Here is a 5998-nt window from a genome sequence, read left to right as displayed (position 1 = left end):
ATTCCCCACACGTCAAAAATCTCTACTTCCAAAATACCTTTTTGTGGCATCTCGTCACGTCTAGATATGTTTCCCGTGCGTTGACATCTGTCACACTCCTTAATAGCCGCATGTACGTCCTTCCATATAGTTGGCCAATAAAAGCCAGCTTGTAGGATTTTAGAGCAGGTCTTGGATGTACTTGTGTGTCCACCATAAGGCGCGGAGTGACAGTGTTGGATTATATTTTCTACCTCTTCTTCGGGTACACATCGACGGAAAATACCATCGGGACCTCTTTTGAAAAGTAAGGGATCATCCCAGTAATAGTGTTTTATGTCGTGGAAGAATCTTTTCTTCTGCTGGTAAGATAAAGTAGGTGGAACTATTCCGGCAGCTAAATAATTAACTAGATCAGCGTACCATGGTATGACAGATATAGCTAAGGTGGTTTCTACTTGCATGTCGGAGTTGTTCTCTTCCAAAGTAGCTATGAGTTTGTCATACGAGAAATCATCATTAATGGATGTTCTTTCTGGTTCAAGGTTCTCAAGTCTAGAGAGGTGGTCTGCTACTTCGTTCTCAGTTCCTTTCTTGTCCTTAATTTCTAAGTCGAATTCTTGTAGTAACAAGATCCATCTTAGGAGTCTAGGTTTAGCATCCTTTTTTGTTAGAAGGTACCTGATAGCAGCGTGGTCGGTGTAAACTATTATTTTGGCTCCTACCAAGTAAGAACGAAATTTATCTAGCGCAAATACTACTGCTAGGAGTTCTTTCTCGGTTGTGGCATAATTCATCTGTGCTTCATCCAGGGTTCTGCTAGCGTAATATATAACATGGAGCTTTTTATCCTTTCTTTGTCCTAAAACAGCACCTACAGCATAATCACTGGCATCGCACATTATTTCGAATGGTTCATTCCAGTCTGGTGTCTGCATAATGGGTGCGGAGATCAATGCTTGTTTAAGAGTTTGAAATGCTTTTAAACAGTTATCGTCGAATATGAATTCAGCATCTTTCATTAATAGTCCGGTTAAGGGTTTAGTTATCTTAGAGAAGTCTTTGATGAATCGTCGGTAGAAACCGGCGTGTCCTAAAAAGCTTCGTACTTCTCTCACGGTTCTTGGGGGTTGAAGATTTTCGATTACCTCTATTTTGGCTTTGTCTACTTCAATTCCTCTGTTTGAGATGATGTGTCCTAAAACAATTCCTTCTTGTACCATAAAGTGGCACTTTTCCCAATTAAGTACTAAGTTTACTTTTACACATCGTTCAAGAACTCTTTCCAGGTTTTCAAGGCATTCTTCGAAACTTTGTCCGTATACAGAAAAGTCATCCATGAATACTTCCATGATGTTTTCGAGAAAGTCGGCGAAAATTGCCATCATGCATCTTTGAAAAGTTGCAGGGGCATTACACAGACCAAACGGCATTCGTCTATACGCGAAGGTACCAAAAGGGCATGTGAATGTTGTCTTTTCTTGGTCATCAGGGTGAATTGGTATTTGAAAGAAGCCTGAATAACCGTCTAAATAACAGAAATGTGAATGTTTTGCTAATCGTTCTAACATTTGGTCAATGAATGGTAAAGGGAAATGATCTTTTCGGGTTGCTTTGTTTAGTTTCCTATAATCAATGCACATTCTCCATCCCGATTCGATTCGTTTAGTTATAGTTTCTCCTTTTTCGTTTTCAATAACGGTTATGCCTCCTTTCTTTGGTACAACATGTACAGGACTGACCCATTTGCTATCAGACATAGGATATATAATACCTGCTTCCAATAACTTGGTTATTTCTTTCTTTACTACCTCACTTAGGATCGGATTTAGTCTTCTCTGGTGTTCCCTAGAGGTTTTACCGTCTTCTTCTAACATGATGCGATGCATACAAATAGAAGGGCTTATTCCTTTAAGATCGGTTATGTGGTATCCTAGTGCGGTTGGATATTTTCTTAAGATATGTAGGAGTTTTTCTGTTTCGAGTCTTCCTAGATCTGCATTGACTATCACAGGTCGTTCAAGTTCTAAGTCTAGGAATTCATATCTCAGATTTTTGGGAAGTGTTTTCAAATCAGGGGTTGGTTTGTTAAGACACTGCGTAGGATCTGGTGTTATTGCTAAGCATTGTTTAGATTTGTCTTCTAAAAGATAGTCTGATGATTTGTCTTCTCCTGACTCTGCTTCTTTTATGCATTCATCGATGATATCCATGAAGTAACATGTATCTTCTATTGCAGGTGCTTTCAAGAATTTGGAAAGAATGAATTCAATTTTCTCTTCACCTACTTCGAAGGTGAGTCTTCCTCGTTTTACGTCTATGATTGCACCGGCAGTTGCTAAGAATGGTCTTCCTAGTATAATAGGTGTAGTATCATCTTCTCTAATGTCCATAATTGTGAAGTCAGTGGGAATATAAAACTGACCTATGCGTACGGGAACGTTTTCAAGGATTCCTACAGGATATTTGATGGAACGATCCGCTAGTTGTACAGACATCTTGGTCGGTCTTAATTCTCCCATTTCCAGTCTCTTACATATGGATAGAGGCATAATGCTAATTCCGGCTCCTAAATCGCATAAGGCTTTGTCGATGACAAATTTTCCTATGTGACAGGGTATAGAGAAGCTACCTGGATCCTTGAGTTTAGGAGGCATGTTTTGGATTATAGCGCTACATTCGGCAGGGAGTGTAACGGTTTCACTATCCTCAAGTTTCCTTTTATTAGAAAGAATTTCTTTTAAGAATTTAGCATATGAGGGCATCTGCGTAATAGCTTCGGTAAATGGAATTGTAACGTTTAATTGCTTAAGGAGATCGACAAATTTTCTAAATTGGCCTACATCTTTGGTTTTAACAAGCCTTTGAGGGTAAGGTATAGGTGGTTTGTAAGGTGGTGGAGGTACATAAGGTTCCTTCTTTTCTAGGGTATCCTTATTGCTCTCTTCCTTTTCCTTAGGTTCACTTTCCTCAGTAGATTTCTTAGGGTTTTGGTTTTCTATCCTTGGATCAGACGGTCCTTCCACTTCCGTTCCACTTCTTAATATAATTGCATGGGCTTGGCTTCTCGGATTAGGTTGGGGCTGTCCAGGGAATGTACCAGTTGGTGCAGCAGTAGGTGCTTGTTGTTGAGCTACTTGAGATATTTGGGTTTCTAACATTTTGTTATGGGTAGCCAAGGCATCTACTTTGCTTGCTAGTTGTTTAAGTTGTTCGCCAGTGTGTATGTTCTGGTTTAAGAAATCTTTATTGGTTTGTTGTTGGGAAGCTATAAAGTTTTCCATCATGATTTCCAAGTTGGATTTTCTAGGGGTATTATTGTTAGGATTTGGTTTCTGATATCCCGGAGGTATAGATGGGGTTTGATTCGGAGACTGTCCAGGTGCGTATAAAGCATTATTACTCTTATATGAAAAGTTTGGATGGTTCTTCCAATTTGGGTTATAGGTATTCGAATAGGGGCTTCCTTGAGCATAGTTTACTTGCTCTGTTTGGATTCCAGTCAAGAGTTGACATTCCGTAGGAGTGTGGCCTTGGATTCCACAGACCTCGCAATTCTGAGTTATAGCAACCACGGCGGTTGGTGGTGATACGTTTAAACTTTCAATCTTCTGGACCAAAGCATCCACTTTTGCATTGACGTGATCAAGGTTACTTATCTCGTACATGCCAGTTTTCGGTTGAGGTTTTTCCACTGTTGTTCGTTCGGTTCCCCACTGATAGTGGTTTTGGGCCATGCTCTCGATAAGCTGGTAAGCATCAGCATAAGGTTTGTTCATTAGTGCACCACCTGCAGCGGCGTCTATTGTTAACCTTGTATTGTATAAGAGACCATTATAAAATGTGTGAATTACCAACCAGTCTTCCAAACCATGGTGTGGGCAAAGTCTCATCATGTCTTTGTATCTTTCCCATGCTTCGAAAAAAGACTCGTTGTCTTTCTATTTAAATCCGTTTATCTGGGCTCTTAACATAGCTGTTTTGCTTGGCGGAAAATATCGGGCAAGAAAAACTTTCTTCAACTCGTTCCATGTGGTGACTGAGTTGGAAGGGAGAGATTGAAGCCATCTTCTAGCGCTATCTCTTAATGAGAAAGGAAAAAGACGAAGTCGAATTGCCTCTGAAGTGACACCATTAGCTTTAACAGTGTCAGCATATTGAACAAATACGGATAAATGAAGGTTTGGATCTTCGGTAAGATTTCCAGAGAATTGGTTCTGTTGCACAGCCTGCAACAGTGAAGGTTTAAGTTCAAAGTTGTTTGCTTCGATTGCGGGAGGAGCAATACTTGAATGCGGTTCATCTTGCGATGGAGCGGCGTAATCTCTAAGAGCACGAGCTGGTTCTGCCATCTCGGTTAAAGAAGGAAAAATGTTTTTGATATCAGGAAGGTTTATAGGAGGGAGATTGTTTTCAGCACGATATTCCCGAATTCGTCGTAAGACTCGGAGATATAGTTCGATATCGTTGATTCGTAGATAGAGCGGTTCGCCTTGAGAGCGAGTGCGTGGCATACAAATCAACGAAAGAAAGAATAGAAGGAAAAAGAAACCTTAGTCTCTACAGCGTAACGGAAGAGTTACGATATCGATTGAATAAAAGTCCCCGGCAACGGCGCCAAAAACTTGATCGCTCGACTGGGTGAGTCGAGAATGGGATACAAACTGCAAGTGCACAGTTCTATCGCGTAGTTTTAAAAGATATCGATCCCACAGGGACTTATGAATCGATGTACCGTTATCTAAGGTTACTACGTAAATCTAAGGTGAAAATGTTTGATTGTTTGGGGAAAGGAGCTAAGAGCTAAACTAATATCTAGATTAAATATTAATAAAACGGATATCGGTATGTAGTTCGTCAAAACTAGGGAATCAATTCCTTGTCGGTCTCTCGGTTTTAAAATAAATCGTTTCGACTAACTTTATTGGTTAAAGGTTTTATCTCAAACTCTCGCTCTGTTGAAGGAACCATGATCTTATGTTAATGTTGCTGTCACTTATAATTAAGTCAAAAATCATATTTTGAAAACAATAAAGTTGCAGAAACTCTTTTTAAGAAAATACTGACCGTTTTAAACACCCTTATCTCAAACTCTCGCTCTGTTGACTTAGGTTATACAATTAAATCTAAATGCTTAACTCTCGTCCTCACATTCAATCTTTAAAAATATTTTTTGGAAAAAGGTCAGAATTTAATTAATTCTAAAACTTGCTCTCGCCCTGAGATAGATTTAATGACTAACTTACACTGTCCAGTTAAAACCTCAAACTCTCGCTCTGTTGGTTTCGACTTCTTTATGTCTTTTACTTTTGTAAAAAATCTTGTTATTAAACCTGTAAGTTAAGACCATAAAAAGATTGATTCTGATTTTAAGTTTGAATAGACCGACTTAGTCTTGACCCCTTATTCTGCTTACTTTACATACCGATACCTAGGCAAATTAGCCAGACATGCTAACTAAATAATTATTATTATCATGCATACACAGACTCATTTCAGGCAGGCAATGTAAATAAACAGTAGAATAAAACATTAAAAATTAAATAACTATTAAAGAACCTGAATGCGTAATACAATGGTCTTTGAACACTCCTCCACAAGCCGGTAGGATTTGTTCTTCGATTCTTCAATTAAACAGTAAATTAAATCAAGGAAATAAAAAAAACTCGAATATAACGTAAGGTTAAATCCGGTATAAAGTTGCACAGTAGTTTCCGGTGTAGAAACTACTACGCGAAAAATATCTAAAAGCTAAGAACGGGGGAAAATAAATTGCAAGGGAAAAAGAAAACAAAGCTTGCAGAATAAAATAAATAAAGTGAACGATGCTGGAAAGGAAGAAAAATAGGCAAAGGCGTGAAAAATAAATTTGGCAGAGCTTCCGCAAAATTGAGCGTGCAAAAACTGTGTCTCCGGAAGTTCCCAATTTGCTGCTATTTATAAGCTGCTGGTGTAACCACTTTTCAAGGGTTTCCGCGTGCATGGTAGTAGGCTTCCGAGGGTTAAGCGTGCGTGGAAG

The 5998-nt window shown here is 39.0% G+C and overlaps 1 pseudogene; it reads left to right on the top strand.

Annotated features, from left to right (window-relative positions):
* Positions 1–3846: 3846 nt before the first annotated feature.
* Positions 3847–3946, top strand: LOC127124466 (uncharacterized; annotated as a pseudogene).
* Positions 3947–5998: the final 2052 nt, after the last annotated feature.

The sequence above is a fragment of the Lathyrus oleraceus genome, chromosome 2, assembly GCF_024323335.1.
Source record: "Lathyrus oleraceus cultivar Zhongwan6 chromosome 2, CAAS_Psat_ZW6_1.0, whole genome shotgun sequence".
NCBI lineage: Eukaryota > Viridiplantae > Streptophyta > Magnoliopsida > Fabales > Fabaceae > Lathyrus > Lathyrus oleraceus.
This window is presented reverse-complemented; position numbering and strand designations above follow the sequence as displayed.